This window comes from Phyllopteryx taeniolatus, chromosome 7 (genome assembly GCF_024500385.1).
Source record: "Phyllopteryx taeniolatus isolate TA_2022b chromosome 7, UOR_Ptae_1.2, whole genome shotgun sequence".
NCBI classification, from domain to species: Eukaryota; Metazoa; Chordata; class Actinopteri; order Syngnathiformes; family Syngnathidae; genus Phyllopteryx; species Phyllopteryx taeniolatus.
The window spans coordinates 1742849-1761783 of NC_084508.1; the positions used below are offsets into that span (position 1 = coordinate 1742849).

Sequence of the window (18935 nt, forward strand, 5' to 3'; positions counted from 1 at the left end):
GTCAACACACCCGAGGATTCCAGTTGTGGAGCCGACTTCCAGTTAAGAGACCGTGGCCACGGCAAGTAAGACCCTTTACGGGACTGGTCTTCGTTCTCCTCAACTGGGATCTGAAGGTTGACGACAATCCACAGGATTGAAGACGACTGGTGAGTTAAATTTAAAAAAATTTTTTTAGGAAAAAGGACGCCGGAGTCCAGAAATTCCGCGAGGACGGCGGAGTCCTGTACGTACTTAAATTCCGTGTTTAATAAACCTTGTGTAATACTAGTCACTGGCAAGTAATGGACGGCGGAGTCCGACATATTCCGCGAGGATGCCGGAGTCCTGTACGTACTTAAATTCCGTGTTTAATGAATAAAGAAACTAGGAAAGTTTCGTGGCGTCGTAGTTAAATTCCGTATAGGATGGCGGAGTCCTCTAATGAGCTGTTGACAGACGTAGTTAAATTCCGTATGGGACGGCGGAGTCCTCTGACGAGCCAGTGTGAATGAAAACTGTTTGAATGAGAGTGTAAATGGGAAATGGGAAACCACTAGGTTTTTCATTCCATACCAAAACAGTGGGAAAGTAAACGGTGGACTTTTGTGGATGCAAAGGCAAGAATTCTCCACTCGAAAGAGTTGAAGTGAGAATTACCACAGAAAGTAAATTTGAATCACCGTCCTACTGAAAAAAAAAAAAAAAAAAAACAGTGTTCTAGACTACCCTAGGTAGTATTACACTGAACCAAATTCTTTCAAATGGGGAAAGGAAGTAGTAAAATAAAAAACAGGAATACACTGCAGTGTAAAGGTTGGAGGTTCATTAAATTAAATTTAAAAGAAAAAAAGAAACAGGATCCTGATAAAATTTTATATTTAGAGACAGGGATAACTGAACACGGCTTTAATGGTTGGTTAAATACACAAAAAATAGCCGCGTTGTAGGAATCAAATTATATAAAAAATAAAAGACAAGCCACCGTTAAACGTGGGAAAGGCCCTGTTGTCTGCAGCCTTGGAGCTTATCACAAAAATAGAAGATAAAAAAGAATGTGATGAGCTGCAGTAATACAGAGCATGCGTACCAAACCCACGCACATTGTTAAATTCATTAAGACCAGACGCTACTGTGTTTACAGTAGTGGACATTAATGCATTAATGCATTCTTTTCAGTACCAATAGAAAATAACAGTCAATTTTGGTTTGCATTCACATTTGAGAAAAAAAAAAAAATATATATATACATTTACTAGATTACCGCAAGGTTACTGTGAAAGTCCAACTATTTATTCACAAGTTAATTCACAACACGCATGTCTTCTGGCATCTACAGATGAAGACACATGCAAAGATTCATTGACCTTACTGCATCATCTAACAGAAGAGGGACATAAAGTTAACAAAAATAAATTGCAATGATGTAAAAGACAAGTTAAATATCTAGGCCATAATTTAAGTATAGGAGGAAAGACTATATTAGAAGACAGGAGAGCTATAGTCTTAAAAAATCCTAAACCACAGACGAAGAAACATATAATAATCATTTTTAGGTCTGACAAATTATTGTAGAGCATGGATTCCAAACTATGCAAAAATTGTTGCACCATTGTCAAAATTAATATATGAAAACAACCTTAAAATTACATCACCTGTTTAATGGAGTACAGAGGCAGAAAAGGCCTTCTGTGACATTAAACAACATTTGGTGTCCAGTGCTGCGCTAGGCCTTCCAAATTTAATGATAAAACATTCATTCAAATGGTAGATTGTAAAAGCTATTGCATGACCTCCGTACTTACACAACAATACGGTGATAAGCTAAGACCAATAGCTTATTTTTCAACTAGAGAGCAGTTCACCCTAAAGGTCCCACATACAGTGTCTGCTCTCCTATTGCAAATCACCTGCAAGACATTTATCTTGCATTGCCATCTTGCTATCACAACCACATTTGACTGTTGAGCGATGCACAACCTTAAATCCAGCCACACTAATACCCTTACTTGATGAAGGCACGCAGCATGATTGACAGGAATTGGCTGAACAAGCTGCTGAATTAGTAGCATTAATCGAGGCATGCAAACTAATGATAAATAAAGATGGTACAATCTATACTGATAGCCAATATGAGTATTCCACAACAAGAACGCAATTATTGGGAAAAACAAAGTGCAAAACTACAAAATGAAATTTACATTAGCACAGGAAAAAAAAAAAAAAAAAAACCTATTCAAATGGGCTGCTATATTGAGACATGCTGTGTCACGTCTCAACCGGAGGGATGGTGGCACAGATAGATTGACACTTTACAGCCCTAAAAAATAGCAGAAAGAAACACGTGGGTTCATTTAACACACTGTAAGAGTCATTTCAGCTGAGTACTCAAATAGGGAAGGTGAGCAAAAGTCTGATAACGGAGCGGGAGCAGATGTGTAGATTCTGAAAACGCTTGCTGGTCAGTGAAGAAAAAAGACACCAACCCTTTTAGTGAGAACTCAGCAGAAAGGCACACCCACGTTGGTTATGAGATTCGATAAGTTGTTACGTAGCAACTTTGGCTACTAAGATGTTGGTTTTGTTTTTGTGGTACATGGGACGTCCCACCCTCAATGATAAAACCCATTTTTTAGATAGAAAATCACCTACCAACTGGACCAATATGACGAACCCAATAATAATAAAAAAAAAATTTTTGAATCATTAACTCGTATCAAAAGGAGTACAGCTGATGATCAAAATTGTGGGCATGGCCTCCAAATGCGGCAAAACGGTTTAATATTTTGTGCCCCCAAAATCAAGCTGCTTTAATCATAATTCCATATGCGGCTCTCACCAATGATGCTCAAGAGAATGGGCAGAATTGGGGATTTAGATATGACTGGTATGCAACTATAGGTTTTGAATGGAAACACCTTATTGGTGAAACAGGTTATGATTGGTCCAGTTGGTCAAAAAGAACAGCAAAAGAACAAAGAAAGAAGTTTAACATAAGCAAAACGGCCCATAGTTTAATATTGAAATACAAGTCACCCAATGTGTTTGATAGTGAGCTTGTGGGCCTATTCTGGTGGAAAAGATCCCCACTTCCAAGTAGTATTGTGTTATAGGAACCGTGTTAAACCAAAAATGCCATTGAAAACTTAAAAGAAAGGTAGACAAATTTTAATGGTTAACAACATAACTACTGATGATTGGTTCCTTGTTGTCACAGGAGTTTCAGGACAAAATAACAATTGGTTACTATTGATGGAACAAGCAGCAAATGTAGCGAGAAAAGATTGTGTTGTTTGCATGGGTCCCAGGCCTTTGTTGCGCATAGTTCCGGCATAATTATCACAAGATTGTATTATTCCATTTGCACACTGATTGAGGAGCATCTGCAACATTTGCACAACCATTGTCCCAGATTATCGCACTACTCGTCACTTTAAACCGCATACACTCCTTGAAGTCTCAGCGCCCTTTGCACAATGATCTTTGCACCGGACTATTGCGATATTAGTCATTCAAACTGCTGCTAGAGGACTGCATCTTTTTGCACAATTATTTTGTGTTGTGTCTTATTGCTTAGAATACTATGTCTGGGAAAAACCCTCTTATTATCAAATATTAGGTGTCGTGTCTTATTGTTTAGAATACTATGTCTGGGAAAAACCCTCTTATTATCAAATATTTTGTGTTGTGTCTTATTGCTTAGAACATTATGATTTGTAAATCCCTCCTATTTCAAATAAATGCAGGAGCGAGGGGGGGGATTGTTTAGAGCGTGTTGAGAGGCTGTGATCTGAACAATCTCCCATACGCCCTCCTCATGAGAAAAAGAAACCAGCGTCTTCATTCCTTTTGTGTCTATTTTTTATAATGTTGGGTAAGATAAATCCAACACATATCCATATAATCCATAACCCTTTTCAATTTTTTCCTAACTTTGTTAACTTCCCAATTAACATTTAGGTCACCCATTATTATCACCTCTTTTGCAAGATTGAGTTGTTTCAGTAACATTTCCAGCTTTTCATAGAAAGCGGCATTTGATGAGGGAGGCCTATAAATAACTACAAGAATAAAAGACATTTGCTGTGACAAAGAAACAGTTAGTCCAAGGAATTCTAATCCATTCTCATCTGTAACATGTATTTCATTACAATTAAAAGTGTCCTTGGCATAAATCATAACACCTCCTCCCTTAGAACCCTGTCTGTCATTTCTAAACATTTTATAACCAGGTACAGATAGTATTGCTGAGGGCGAAGATTCATGGAGCCATGTCTCAGATAGGCAGAGGAAGTCAATATTTGAGTCAGTGAGAAGGTGATTGACCTGATCACTTTTCGTTAAAATGCTTCGTATATTTAAGTGTGCACAAAGAATGCCTTTTGGTTTACGTGTTGAGTCCCATATTAATAAAGAGTTATTAACGGTTTGGAACGCCCTCCATTTCCGGTGCTTTAGTATTGCGGGGTTTGGCAGCCCCCTGTTTCTTTTATTGGCAATGTTTGCATATAGCTTTACGCTGCCAGCTTCCGCATCAGCCGGTGGTGGAGGAGGCCCAGCTGTCGGTGGTGGTGGTGGAGGCCCAGCCGTCGGGTGGTGGTGGTGGAGGCCCAGCCGTCGGTGGTGGTGGTGGAGGCCCAGCCGTCGGTGGTGGTGGAGGCCCATTGGCACACATGATAACACAGCAAGACAAGAAGAAACCGCGTCAAAAAGGTTGTTTGGAATCATACGCCCAATATTGAGCCATTTTGACAAGAAAGCAGTTGAAGAAGTTGCGACTTTTGCGAGGACCAAGCAAAGCCCAATTGGCTGGCTGACTGTCGACAAGTTCCCAAATACAGAGTGGCGTCCAAACACCAGAAAGTTTACCTTGCCTGTGCGCGGCTGGGCTTCGTCTTCGACGGAGCCGGCAAATTCGGTCACTTCGTCCTTCGTGCGCCACCGACGAGGAGCTCCCTCCGCCGCGGTGTAACCAACTAGCTGGCGGCACGTTAGCTCGGCGGCTAGCGAGGTTAGCTGAGTAGAAAGAGGAGGACGCGTTTCACTTCGGCGGACTTCGCTGCCTCGCCAAAAAGGTCCGCCGCGCCGGCCGGTTCCCTCACACCTGGGCGATGGGTTGTGCTCTTTGAAGAGGAAACCGACACTTAGAGTTCATCCAGACAGAAGCGTTCCCGGGCTCAGGCTCAAACTCAAACCGCCTACGTCACTTCCGCCAAACTCAAACCGCCTACTCCCTGTAGTGTAGTTGGACTTTCAGGTAAACCTGAAAACTCCGATTTGAGCATGCCGGTGAAATGCCATTTTAAAAATACAAAATACACCCAGGCGGCACGGTGGACGAATGGTTAGCACATCTGCCTCACAGTTCTGAGGACTGGGGTTCAAATCCCGGCCCCACCTGTGTGAAGTTTGCATGTTCTCCCCGTGCCTGGGTGGGTTTTCTCCGGGCACTCCGGTTTCCTCCCACATCCCCCCCTCTCCAAAAAAACATGCATGGTCGGTTGATTGAAGACTCTAAATTGCCCATAAGTGTGAATGTGTGCGCGAATGGTTGTTTGTTTCTATGTGCCCTGCGATTGGCTGGCAACCAGTTCAGGGTGTACCCCGCCTCCTGCCCAAAGATAGCTGGGATAGGCTCCAGCACGCCCGCGACCCTTGTGAGGATGAAGCGGTACGGAAAATGGATGGATGGATGGATGGAACATACACCCATCAGTTTCTAGTAAATACGTGTGTCCAACTAATCTCTGATTAATAGGTACTAGTTAATGCTAGTTAATTGATAGACTACAAAAAGGTCTCATTGCCAAGGTATGAGTCAAGACACATCTCATGATGGGTAAGAGCAGAGAGCTGTCTCAAGACCATCGCAAAGTAATTGTTGCAAAACATAACAATGGCATTTATTACAGGCACATATCTAAGCTTCTGAACGTTCCAGTGAGCACGGTTGGGGCCATAATACGGAAGTGGAAAGTCAATCATACCACCATAGATTTTCTTCAATCAGGTCCTCCTTGCAAGATTTCTGACAGAGGAGTGCAAAGAATAAGCAAAAAAGTTGTACCACAGCCAAGGACCACCTGTGGAGAGCTTAAAAAAATTTCCGGGAAGGCTCATAGCAAATCTGACCATGAAAACAGCTGTTAAGACACAAAGGTTTGTTCAATAAACCTGATTTAGCTCAACCGCCTGTGTCTAAAAGTATTATTTGCTTCCACTCGACGTCAACGCTTTCTCAGCCCTGGAAATCCACCTCAAATGTCGTCACGAACATGATCATTTTTGTTGTGGCTGCCATCCGACACCACCGTGGGGCCGACGAGCTTCCATGCCGGCTATATGCTGAGCATTTTCTCACATGACTACCTGGCGGTAGCCGTTTGCAGCAGGATGTGAGCGGTGCAGATGGGTCTGTGTCGAGTGGAGCTTTGAATTCTTTGACAAATTTTTGATGGTTTACGTTTAAGAATAATAGAGTAAGAGTGAGGAGGGGATGGCCCTCTGTGATGAATGTGAAGACACGCAATGAAGTGAATGTAATGCGTTTCCAAAGGAAGGAAACAAAAAGTGTTTATGTGATTTGAAAAGTTCCATCAGGAAATGGAACAAATTTGGTTTAAAACCCAGGGCCAGGTTCCAAATTGAGTTGCAGAATGAATATTCCACTGTGGAAAAGAGGAAGCGTCTGGTTTATAACCAACCTGGCTACGTTCCTAAAGTTGGAATGAGTGAAGAAGAGTGCACTGGGAGAAGTGACGTCAGAGGTCCCTGTGTGGCCTCAGAAAGCTAGTTGACACAGTTATTGGGATTAAGAAATCACAACGACGCTTTGTGAGAGGATAAAGACAGCGGCATACATATTTAAGGCGGGGCCGAGATGGAGTAGTGCACCCGCGAGGGTGCATTTCCAATATCTGCTTCGGGATGCGCAGTTTGAATGAATGGCAGAAAGTTACTGTCTGAATGAGGTGTGGAGTGTATGGTATGAGCGTGATGTGGAGAATAATACGTGGACAAGTGTAATTTAGTGTGACACGCGTACATCATGTGTAGTGTGTGTGCGGGATTTCATGAGTTTCATGAGGCAAACTAGTTTAAAAAAATTAATCAATGGACACAAGTAGATAATAATAATAGAATATATAGTAAATATAGTTAATATAGTAAAAAAAAACAAAATCAATTCTTTCCATTCTCATAAGATGGAGGACGTGTCAGGGGATGTCAAGTTGATTTGCTGATTAGCATAGCGACTTTCCGGTTAGTTAGGAAGGAAAAAGGAAAATACGTTTGAGGAGGAGAAAGGGATTTATGGTAATTGCAGTAACCAGCTACACCAAGAGATGGCGCCTAATTTGCATTATGCACAAGGGAAATGATTTGGAGTACTTGTTTTTGAGAATGACTAATTCAGTATGAATATTAATCTGTTTGATTGTCTCCCCAGATTCAACACTAGAGGCAAGGAGGACGAAAATAACTGTTACATTTGTCAAGTAAACTTTAAGAGGGGGGTTATTCATTTGCATTCTGTCTGTTTCACAAAACTTAAGTCACCTTGCCGTTAAGGTTGTTTAAATTTGAGCGAGTCCGATTCGGTTAGGGGGCTGTGTCAAAAAGGTTTGTACGGTTTAGATAAAGGGTGTCCAAATTCTGAACATCCATTTTCTTTACAGCCCGCAACATAGACTAAATTGAACATCTGACTCGAAAGATTTTATACTCCATATCACTATCAATCCTATGGACTAAAAGGCAAAGCCCAGTTGACTTAATAATCATTAATTAATGTATCGGCGAGAAGTTAAGATAGCGTTGTTAAAATAGTTATTTGGGACTGGTTTACCACATCAAAAGGGTTATATGTGCAAATTTTACTTGATGTCCTGTTTAAGCTTGTACCCTTTATTTTGAAGGGTACACCTGCAAATCACCCTTTGGCTTTCACTAGGAGTGACCAAGTTGGATAAAGTTAGAAATGAGCTCTTCAGAGGGACAGCCAAGGTTCGATGTTTTGGATACAAAGTTAGAGAGAGCAGACTTCGATGGTTTGGAGACGTCCAGAGGAGAAATAGTGAGTATATTGGTAGAAGGATGATGAGGATGGAGCTGCCAGGCAAGAGAGCTAGAGGAAGACCAAAGAGAAGGTTGATGGATGTCGTGAGGGAAGACATGAGGGCAGTTGGTGTTCGAGAGGAGGATGCAGGAGATAGGCTTACATGGAAAAGGATGACGCGCTGTGGCGACCCCTAAAGGGTCAAGCCCAAAAGAAAAGAAGAAGATGCGGCTCACCCTGGGAAGCCTGGTAGGACACCTGGAGGCGTCCGTTGAGAGGGGGCTACTGTCATGATCCATGCCCTGCAGTTCCTCTTTCGGAGCTTGGGTGGCGCCGTGTCACTCCCTTTCCCCGTCTGTCTCCCTATCAATCAGAAGCACCTGTGCAGCACACCTGTCTTCTGCCTGAGTATTGACATTTGTTGTGACTCACCGGCCGACTCTCGTACTCCCAGGTTTTTGTGATACGATTGTATGATCCTACAACCCGCATCTGTACTCACCCGATTGTGTTCCTTCCGTGCCTTCCCTGTCTCGCTGACCGCTCCAGCCACGCCGCCAAGCCACACCACCTGCTCACGTTCCCGCTTTCTGCTCTCTTCTCATTCCCGACGGCCCGCCACCTCGCCTTGGATGTCCTTACCCTGTGCCAACCTACAATAAATCATTCTAAATCTACTCCCTCCACCTCAGTCTGCTCTTGGGTCCAATTCACATCCTACTACGCTCCGTGATATTTTCGCCACTCTCTTTTTCAGGGTCAGCGGGATGTAGGCTCTGATACTGGGAACCGACACTTAAATCTGAACAATTCTGGGAGTGCAGGAGTGTTATTCCGGGTTCCAATCGGGTCTCGATTCTCGGTGACCAATCTTACCTGCCGTGCAGCGTGAGACAAAGAGCAGCATTTGCGCTGGCAACATTGTATTGTCGTATTCTATCTCGCGTGAACATTATGCCAGACATCTTTGGAGTCTGGTACAAGGATCCATTTTGAGAATACTTTAATCCAAAACGTACTGATTAAGCGCCTTGTTACAACCTAGTTGAACAGCTGATGGGAGAGTGAATTGCAAAATGTGAGGAAGGTCTTCTGTTGAACAAAATTAACGAGTATGATCTGAGTTAAAGTTAGTTTGAGTTAAAGTTTTTTCAGAGAGAATTATTTTTCAGGGAGTCATGAGGTAAATTAGGACAACAGAGGTTTGAAGGTAATAAACATTGCAGAGAGGATGGTAAAGTCTGAGCCGGTGTGATTTAGAAGAGCAGGACTGTAGAGGATGGGGAGGCTCAGTCAAGGCGGTGATCATGAGTGGCATAAAGGAATAATAATACATGAAAAAAGGCTAATAGTCGAGCACAGTATATTGATTAATAGGTACTAGTTAATGCTTTTCTTGAGGTCATAGCAGACAGAAAAACCTGAGGAGAAGTCGTTCCTTGTCACAGAGTCCTAAAATACAAAGAAATGACCACTGTAAATGATTATGCCAGGACACAGGGGTCCCGGCTGGGGGACCCAACTTTACAACAGGGCACTTTTGCAAGTTTACGATAGGGGAGCAGATGGTTGAGTGGAAGGGACTGAGGTCAGGATGGTTGCAGAACATTTACGACCATAAAAAGAAAGTTAAGAACAAAGGTTAACTATTCCTAAAAAAATGGGGGTTTTGTTGAACAAGTTAGAAGGTAATCGGATGTAAGGAAGAACTCAGAAGATACGCACTAGACAGAAACGCCCTTTGCTTAACAGGTGACTACGGGAGGCCCCGTTAGTGCTAACTTGACCTTACTGAGAAATGAAAACCCAGTGTGTCCCATCTCATCTTCGGTGACAGCGGCCGGTCATGGCCATGACAGGGTAGAACACCGTCGACATTGACAGAGACTAAAGCCACGCTGTGCAGCCAGAAAGAGGGGCCCGCCTTAATAATTTGTCATGAACGAATCAGCGAGACACTTAAACATGATGACTGCGTCTGTATGAAAGAAGATGTCTTTCATTGCAGAAAGGGAGAAAATTACAAGACCTTGAGGGGGAGACAGTGAACAGCTGACCAGAAGAGAGCGGAATGATCCTATGAATCAGCGTTTTCCAAGTTGGTCGTAATAATGTGATAAAAGTCTGTTTCTGAGGGGGACAAAAAATGGACAATGCTAGAAGCAATCAAGGACAATGTTTGGCTGATGTCAGTCGGTTGGTGATCGGTGGCTGGTCAGAATCTGATGGGGACACAGTTGAGGTAATTTTGTAAATGGTATTAAACAGGTCACCTGCCCTTGAAGGGCAGAAATAAAGGTTAAATGATGTGAAGTACATATACTTAGGAGGTGTCAGTTGCTTAGAGAGAGTCAAACTTCTCCCTTGTCAGCGGGGGTTTGTAGTCACTTGGAGAGACTGTGGGAGAAACCATGGCAAGAAATTTTAACATTATGGCAGTATGAGATTCACATTATACAGCAATGTAGGGGAAGTAGCGGCTTAGGAGGCGAATATTGACGTCAGGAAAGAAATTTGATTTAGAGTTGTTGATTTATTATAGCTGTTATTTTTTCCCCACAGTGTGTCAGATCTCGCTTACCCCAGGTTAACCCTGCAACCTCAAGGACAAAGGGAGTCCTGGCGAGCTCTCTGTGTAAAGGGTTAGAACCCCCCATTATACTTTTGTATTGCACAGTGGACCTTAAACAGCGACGGAAGCTTGTTGAAGCTAGGTTAGAGAGGGATTCGCTTATGGTCCCACAGTTGTTTGTGAAGCGGTAGCCACGGTCACATTAGGGCACACCTCGATAGAATAACCTTAGCAGAGGTCGGGAAAAACTCTAACCACACTTCTTTAAGGCAGCTCTCTTAACGGTCATTTGAATTTGGTGCTGACCGAGGAAAATTCAAAGTCTTGGTATAACAGTCAGGACCTGTTTAATTTAAGTTAGAGCCGAAACAACCTTTCAAGAATAGGAGTAAAATAGTCTTAACCTATACTGGTAATGTGTTATTAAGTCAGTTAACATAGTTAACACCGTGCGTATGAGTTGGAAGATGTACGTTTTACTTCTATTAGTTTTATACAACCTTCCCATGCTTTATTGTTTCATTGTGACTACTAGTTATTTGCCAGCCATGCTGTACGTACTAGTTGTTCTTAGCCATGTTGTGACTACTCGCTGTTTTTCGATAAAGATAAGTTGAGTGCAGCCGGACAAGCATAATTGTTTTGCTTGCCTTCTCTGTCTCTTTCACTTCGATAAAACAAAGGATTTTTTTTGTCTGGGCTTCAGTAAGTGGTGACAACTCGTAAGACTTTTACCTTTTACTATCCGATTGACAAGACGTGTGTTCAACTTATGGACGAAAATGACTTTGTGTGAGTGACTGTGCGGTCTGCTGATTGGTGTGTTGGTGCGTTTATGTACAGGTATGTGTATGGTGTTCGAGAGACGACTGCTGGAATATTGGCCAAGTTTTTGATGGAAGTACTTCGTTTGATTAATTACAGGAAGATCTGTCGTTCGCTGTGGCTGCTGTATGTATCTGTGTGTGTGTTACTACTTAATGCGTTGTTGAGCTGTCGCTGCGGGGGAACACACAGTAAGTTGTGGGAAAATGTTTGATTTTTTGAGGACTGGTGATTAACTAGTGTAACGCTGTGATATTGTAGCACAAGATGTTTGTTTTGTTTTTATGATGTAGTGAGAATGAAGCCTTGAGAGAGTAGCCTACTGATAACAAAATAGATTCCATTGGGGGGAAAAAAGGAGGCTGATCAAAATCTTAGAATATAACAATTTCAACATCAAACAGATATTTAATTTTTTAAAAGGATTGTTATATGCTGCAATCTGCAGTCATGACTTTGCGCAGCGGTGTGGGTTTTTTGTGTGTTTATGCGCAGCTGTGTGTCTTATTAAATCTTCAGCGTGATTACAAGGATGTAAGCCTTTTGTTTATCTGTCATCGCATGGCTAATCTTACGGTGGCCTGGAAGTGAAAAACAAATTGTGAAACACTAACATTTCAGAAAACACAAAAACAAAACACAAACAACTTCAACATTTCAGAAAACACAAAAACAAAACATGAAACACTTTAACATATCAGAAAACAAATTAACAAAACACGAAACACTAACATTTCAGGAACCACAAAAACAAAGCACAAAACACTTTAACATTTCAGAAAACAAATTAACAAAGCACGAAACACTTTAACATTTCATGAACCACAAAAACAAAACACTTTAACATTTCAGAAAACACAAAAACAAAAGCAGAAACACTAAAACAAAAAGACGAACCAAATTACAATTATGGACAGGGAGGGGTCCATTTCACAGACATTCTTGGAAATCCCACGGTTTTTCTCCGCAAGACTCGCCCCGCTTCAACATGATTGGCTCCTGCATCGCGGCAAGGGTTGGCTACACAGATGGAATGTGATGTCCATCCCAAATAGCGATTGTATATACGGACGCCCTGAAGAGCGAGCCTGTATCTGCGTTTGATGCTGTAGAATTTAAGGGAACGTGTGGATATTAGCAAGGAAGCTCCATTCATTTTTGAACGTACCGAGCGAGGGATCTACCTTACATACATTCTGGTCAAAAGCTATGCTTTTTCATTATACATTTTTAATATAGTTTAGCATCGATGTTAAACAACATTTGATGCTTTACGTACTATTTATATGGCTTGAGCCGAGGCGACGCGGAACCCGGAAATGTACAGTATTTTCACTGTAGGGGAAAGCTTCTGTGCATTTTGATTGAATGTAAACTGGGACGTGAAGACGGCGTGAAACAGAGATTACAATTTTGAATGTCGTCAAAACCAGTGGACGACCGATCGGCCGCTCAAGAAAACCACCTGACTGAACTATGGCGCGGTGTACGTGGTTAGGAAACTGTTTCCTTCCCAATCGACCAGACCAGAATATTGTACATTTCCGGGTTTGCGAGCCGTGCCGCCGCTCTTACGAATTGAACTTCATGCGCTATATTCGCTTCCGCTTCCTGGACATTTCCCAAGTCCGAAGTCAAATCCCACCGTTTGGGGTACTAGCAAATATAGGGTTAATCCGGAACTAACCGCTGATTCAATTGAACCTAAACTGCCCATCCGCCAACACTGGCAGCAGCCACTTCGCACGGCTGCTGTTGATGATATTTTCCAGTGTTGGAGTCGATACCCCTTGGGCCACATTCCGTCCGGTATTAACCACTTTTTGATGATGTGTGGGGTGATGTCTGGAGTTGTTTGTTTTTGTGTTCTTCTCTTGTTTTTGTTTTGTTGGTTTTGTTTTTGGTTTTGTCTGGAGTTGTTTGTTTTTGTTTTCTTCTCATTCTTTTGTTGGTTTTGGTTTTGGTTTTGTCTTGTTTTGTGCTCTTGAGTTCAATGGCAGTTTTGTCGCAGCACACGTTGCATTATGTTTAACACATAATTGATTGCCACAAAATCTGAATTTATAGATTCACTTAGAGCCAGTTCAACAGGCTGCAAACACAGCACCGATATTAACATTATTACAGTGATACATATGATGATTATTCTACAGACATTTAATGTCTATAATTTTGAACTCATTATGGAACAGTCACCTATTTGGGTTGACATATGAAGCGATATAGACTAAATTGTGCACATTTGTCATTAATTCAACATGGTATTATATAGTGGCAATATAAGATACATTTTAACTGTGGGGTGAAAATTAAATTTCTAAATTTCAAATCCCCAACCTTCAGATGAAAAATCTAATAATAGTACAGATGTTATTTTTGGCCATGACAAATTATTGCAGGTCCTGGATCAATAATTATGCATAAGTGACTGTGTCATTGGCATCCCTCGGACAAAAAAATGCTGCGGCAGATTTTTTTCAAACGGAAGAAAGTCCTTCGATTGCCAGACTGCTCAAAACCCTTCAGTTGTTATTTACATGACCTCGTGTTGACACAGACACAGGTTTTCGGGGGAAAGGAAAACTACTGCAAAGGAAAACTATGGTGATAAAGGATGGTGTGTCATATACTACCCTGTAGTTCCATTATTGGAGCCGGGAGGGCGCTTTGTGTAACCACCCCCCCTCTGTTTTCAGCACCTGTCTTCAATCAGCTTCATCACCACCAGTGTATATAAGCCTGCCTGTTCCCGGAAATCCTCGCCTAAGTATTGCAGCCTCTCCTAGCGGTACCACGGCCCACCGTACTCATGTAAGCTACTCAACTCTTCGTTCTCTTGTTAACTCTTGTGTCTCCTCGTTCCCAGTGGTCCCCTGTGTTCCTGACCCATGTCATTCCTGCCATCAAGCCAGCCGCCTGTTCTGTCCACTGCCTGCCACCTGTCCACGCCGCCGCCTGCCAACACATCCAGGACCACCTCCATAACCTTTCCTCAATAAACTTCATAATTTTAAATCTGCTCCCCAGTTTTTGCCTAATCTGCTTGAAGCTATTATAATCACAGGTCCTTCTAAAGGTGAGACAGCATTTCTACCCCAAATAGCATTTTATAATGATTTACCAGTTCAAGTCAGAAGGCTTCAGTTTCCAATATCAATTTGTTTCTGGATTGGATTTGCGTTCTCCATGTTTTTCTCATGGTTAGTTTTATGTTGGTTGGCAGATCTAATGATTTCTGTATACTGTCAGAGAATAAGATGACAACAAATATTGTCAATCCTGAAGCATTGCAGTAAAACCTTGAACTGTTTGATGTGTAGACTATTATTGCATGTGAACTATTCATGAGGTTTGGAGAATTGGGCTTTCCCTCCAGGCGCCTTAACCCTCTAGTAGAATTTGAAGTCTTGACCCACTGACCGTTCTGACCACAACCAACACTATAGCAGCCATGATATTAGATATACTATTACTGTGCTCGCTGATCTATTAACCTCAGCAATTGCTTCTTTTTCTTCTTATGTTGGTCCTATTGATAATCTCAGAAAATGATTTTAATGTGCCTCTGTGTAACACCCTTGACCATCACAGCAATGTTTAAAGGTAGGTTTAGGTCAACTTTAAAACTTTTCAAACATTTTAAAACTTTTTTACATTCATCTACAATCATTTTGTACTTTTCTGGTTGTTTTTAGACTGCGAAAAAGTACTTTAAATTAACAGACAAATGGCATTAACGGACGAATCCCCCATTGGTCTGTTAAATCGAGGTTCCACTTATACACGATATAATACTGGGCTGGGATGAGAATCAGCACCTCCAAATCTGAGACCATGTTCCTCATTCGGAAAAGGGTGGCATGCCCTCTTCGGGTCGGGGATGAGATCTTGGAGTCTTGTTCACGAGTGAGGGAAGAATGGAACGGGAGATAGACAGGCAGATCGGTGCAGCGTCTGCAGTGATGCGGCCTTTGTATCGGTCCGTTGTGGTAAAGAAGGAGCTAAGCCGAAAGGCGAAGCTCTCGATTTACCAGTCGATCTACGTTCCTACCCACACCTATGGTCACGAGCTGTGGGTTGTGACCGAAAGAACAAGATCCCGAACACAAGCGGCCGAAATGAGTTTCCTTCGCAGGGTGTCCGGGCTCACCCTTAGAGATAGGGTTAGAAGCTCGGTCATCTGGGAGGATCTCAGAGTACAGTCACTGCTCCTCCACATCGAGAGGATCCAGATGAGGTGGCTGGGGCATCTGATTTGGATGCCTCCCAGACGCCTCCCTGGTGAGGTGTTCCGGGCACGTCCCACCGGGAAGAGACCCCGGGGACGACCCAGGACACGCTGGAGAGACTACGTCCTTCGGCTGGCCTGGGAACGCCTCGGGATCCCCCCGGAAGAGCTGGATGAAGATGCTGGGGAGAGGGAAGTCTGGGCATCCCTGCTAAAGCTACAAAAATAATATTTGTGCCTATTATTTTGTAAAACTGTGATGTGATAGTGATGGTGATGGTAGTAAAGGGTGGATGAGGTCACCTAAGTCCCACTGAAGGCCCAGGTCCGAAATGCATTTATGTACAGTATATGATGGAAGTTAGTCCAATCCCTTCAAGAGGCTTCGTTCCAGAGTCCAAGTTGTATGTCGAAGTGGGCCCGAGGTGAGGTTATTCATCCCAAATTGATCTCAAGTGCCTTCCAAGCTATAAATAACAACAATTTAATTTTTCACCATTTTTTTGGGTGTACATAATTACAACTACATTTGGGGAAATATTCCCATTTAATGATTATTATCTTATTGCAAATCTTGTTTCAAATCATATGAGCAATCTCAAATGTCAACAAAAATATGTGCAATTTCAACATTATGAGTCAGTCTTTTCATTTAAAGTTGCGCCTTATAGATCACAATAGATCTATAAACTATGTACTTTTTAATAAAACAACATATTTAGAAATCATTTAAAATTTACATACATTTCCACATCCATCTGGAAATCTTGAAAGACTCAACTGACTCATCACACTATACAAAATAAAGAGGGAACATTACAAAATGAAAGTGCAGTTATCCCCCTGCCTTAGAAATGTATACAGGCAGATTGACAGGGTGAAACTAAAAATGAAGACAAAATAGATGTATTTTTATGTCTATTAAGGACATACATATCCACAGCAAGTTCAAAATGGAAACTTAAATTAGCTGCTTATTTAATAGTTACCCCTCTCTAACTATTAGCATGCGTCAAATTAGCTTGTAGCCTACATCTCACTAAAGGAGTGACTTTCAGCTTTTCCCTGTCACCGCCAAAGCGAGTCACTCGCATGATTTGTTTGTCTGACGTAACCCAACCATTTTTATCCAGGCTTTAATAAACCCATGTCCCAATTAACTTCACAAACTCGCTTTTAACTGCACATGTTCACATTTGCACATGAAATTACTTAACAAACAATACATGATATTGTGGCAGGATAAAGGAATGCACATTGTTGAGTTCAAACACGTCTGTATTCCTTGACTGCCCACAAAAACTGAAGTCAAAAAAACAATATTGCGGCAAAACCAAGAGCGCCAATAGTCTCCTGCATGTCCCCACCTGCCTGCCTAATGGGTGAGAGACATGGTCCAAATGCCACTCTGTGGGAGTGGCATTAAGATTAATTGCATGAACCATTGGCCTGCAGGTGGTAGGCCGAAGTGCAGTGTACCCGCACACCAAAGGACTCCGCCAAGATCGACCAGAGCGCCGACACAATCTGGGGATTTGAATATTTGACGGTATACCAAAACACGCAACCCAGATTGACAGGAACGTGCAGGGTATGTCCACAGAGATTGTGGAGGACAGGGGAACTGCTTCTGGCCACCTGGTGGTACGAGCCACCATAGTGAGCAGGTGCGTAAAACCCGGTGACGAAGGGAGAGGACCCACCAGGTCTATGTGCACATGGTCAAACCTCCTGTCCAGAGTTGGAAAAGGCTCGAGGGTGGCTTTAGTGTGCTGGTCGACATTGGCACGCTGACATGCCATGCACGTAGCCACCCACCCCCTGACGTCTTTTCATATTCAAGGTCAGAAAAACTTTGCACCAACCAGCTTGACCGATGCACGAATGCCAGGATGTAAGAGGGAGTGGACTGCATCGAAAATCCTGTGGTGCCACTTTACCGGAGCTATAGGACAGACATAGAGATTGGACCTTGCCTTTGGCCAGCGCTCAGTTCACACTGCATCCGACCCCATTGGCCCCTCTCACAGCCTATTGAAAAAGGGACCCAATTTGCCTCTTTGGACTGTGCCAGCCAGACCCCATGTGTGCAGGCTTGGCCACCAGGCTCTTGTCGTTAAGCCCTATGTCCAGGCCTGGCTTTGTTGCATATAGTACAGTAACAGTGTGCCAAATTTACAACAACAACAAAGAAAGAAAAACAACCTTTGTCCATGACATAATAAGCTAGGTTGGATGAAGATCCATAACCAATTTCAAGAGACAACCCGAAGTCGGGCTACTGGACTACCGTCTGAAAAAATTATCATGCAAGGGCGTTATTATGCAGAAACACCCACATCCCCCCATGTCAAAGCCAAAAGGATAGTCTAGTTCGATGCTCAGATTAGTGTTAGCTTCTGACAAGCAGCAAATCATTGTTTGGTGAAGTTGTCAATGCGTTGGCAGTGCGGGAGCATTTGCGTTTGGTGATGTGTCCATACGCCACATACAAACAATTAAATACTGCCGATGTGAGTCAAATCCGTTTGTCTTATGACAGTGTTTCCCAACCAGGGGGATACGTTACCCTAGTGGTACCTGAGTACATTGGATGGGTACATGGAAACATTTTACAAACACTTGATTTCCAAGATGGAAATGAAGCCAGTCAATTTACAGTGAAACCAGAGCACTAAACACTCGGGAAATGTTGGTAAAACTGAGGAATTTTACTGTCGGATGACTGGAGGCATCTTACGCCGTGTCTCTGCTTGTGGCTAAGTCAAAAAAAAAAAAAACTCTTGTCGAAGAGCTCGTTCTCCCAGGCAGTGACTGTGATGACGTTATGATTGACTAGAAAGCAGTTGGCGCACTCAAGAAAGTTCCGCTGTCGAACCACACCGTGTCCTGTCGGATGGATATGTTGGTTATATTATTGGACAAGTGGTGAACAACACAAAACAACCCGTTAAGTTAGATTTACAGCTGGATGAAATGACAGATGTGAGTGGAGATGCTCAGCTCCTGGCCTTCGTTCATTACAAAGATGTAACAATGGACATTAACAAGCAAATTTTATTCTGCAAAAGACTGCCAGGAAAGACAACTGGGGAAGAAAGGCTCCAAGGTAGAGACCGCTTTTTCAAAGAAAATTATCTGCAGTAGAAAATCTTCTGGCGGCACGGTGACCGACTGGTTAGAGCGTCTGCCTCACAGTTCTGAGGACCGGGGTTCAATCCCCAACTCCGCCTGTGTGGAGTTTGCATGTTCTCCCCGTGCCTGCGTGGGTT

The 18935-nt window shown here is 42.7% G+C and overlaps 1 protein-coding gene across 3 annotated transcripts in view; it reads left to right on the forward strand.

The window, feature by feature from the left end:
- ntmt2 (N-terminal Xaa-Pro-Lys N-methyltransferase) overlaps window positions 1-14454 on the forward strand; it is a 101189-nt gene extending 86735 nt beyond the window's left edge. The window contains exons 1-2 of one of the 3 annotated variants that reach the window (XR_009789337.1): window positions 9852-10280; window positions 14132-14454. The gene's annotated coding sequence lies outside the window, so the exon portion shown is untranslated. Of the gene's footprint in view, window positions 1-9851; window positions 10281-11344; window positions 14053-14131 lie in introns of those variants that run through there. The other 2 variants (XR_009789336.1, XR_009789338.1) reach the window with 2 other exon arrangements.
- The last annotated feature ends 4481 nt before the right edge of the window (window positions 14455-18935 follow it).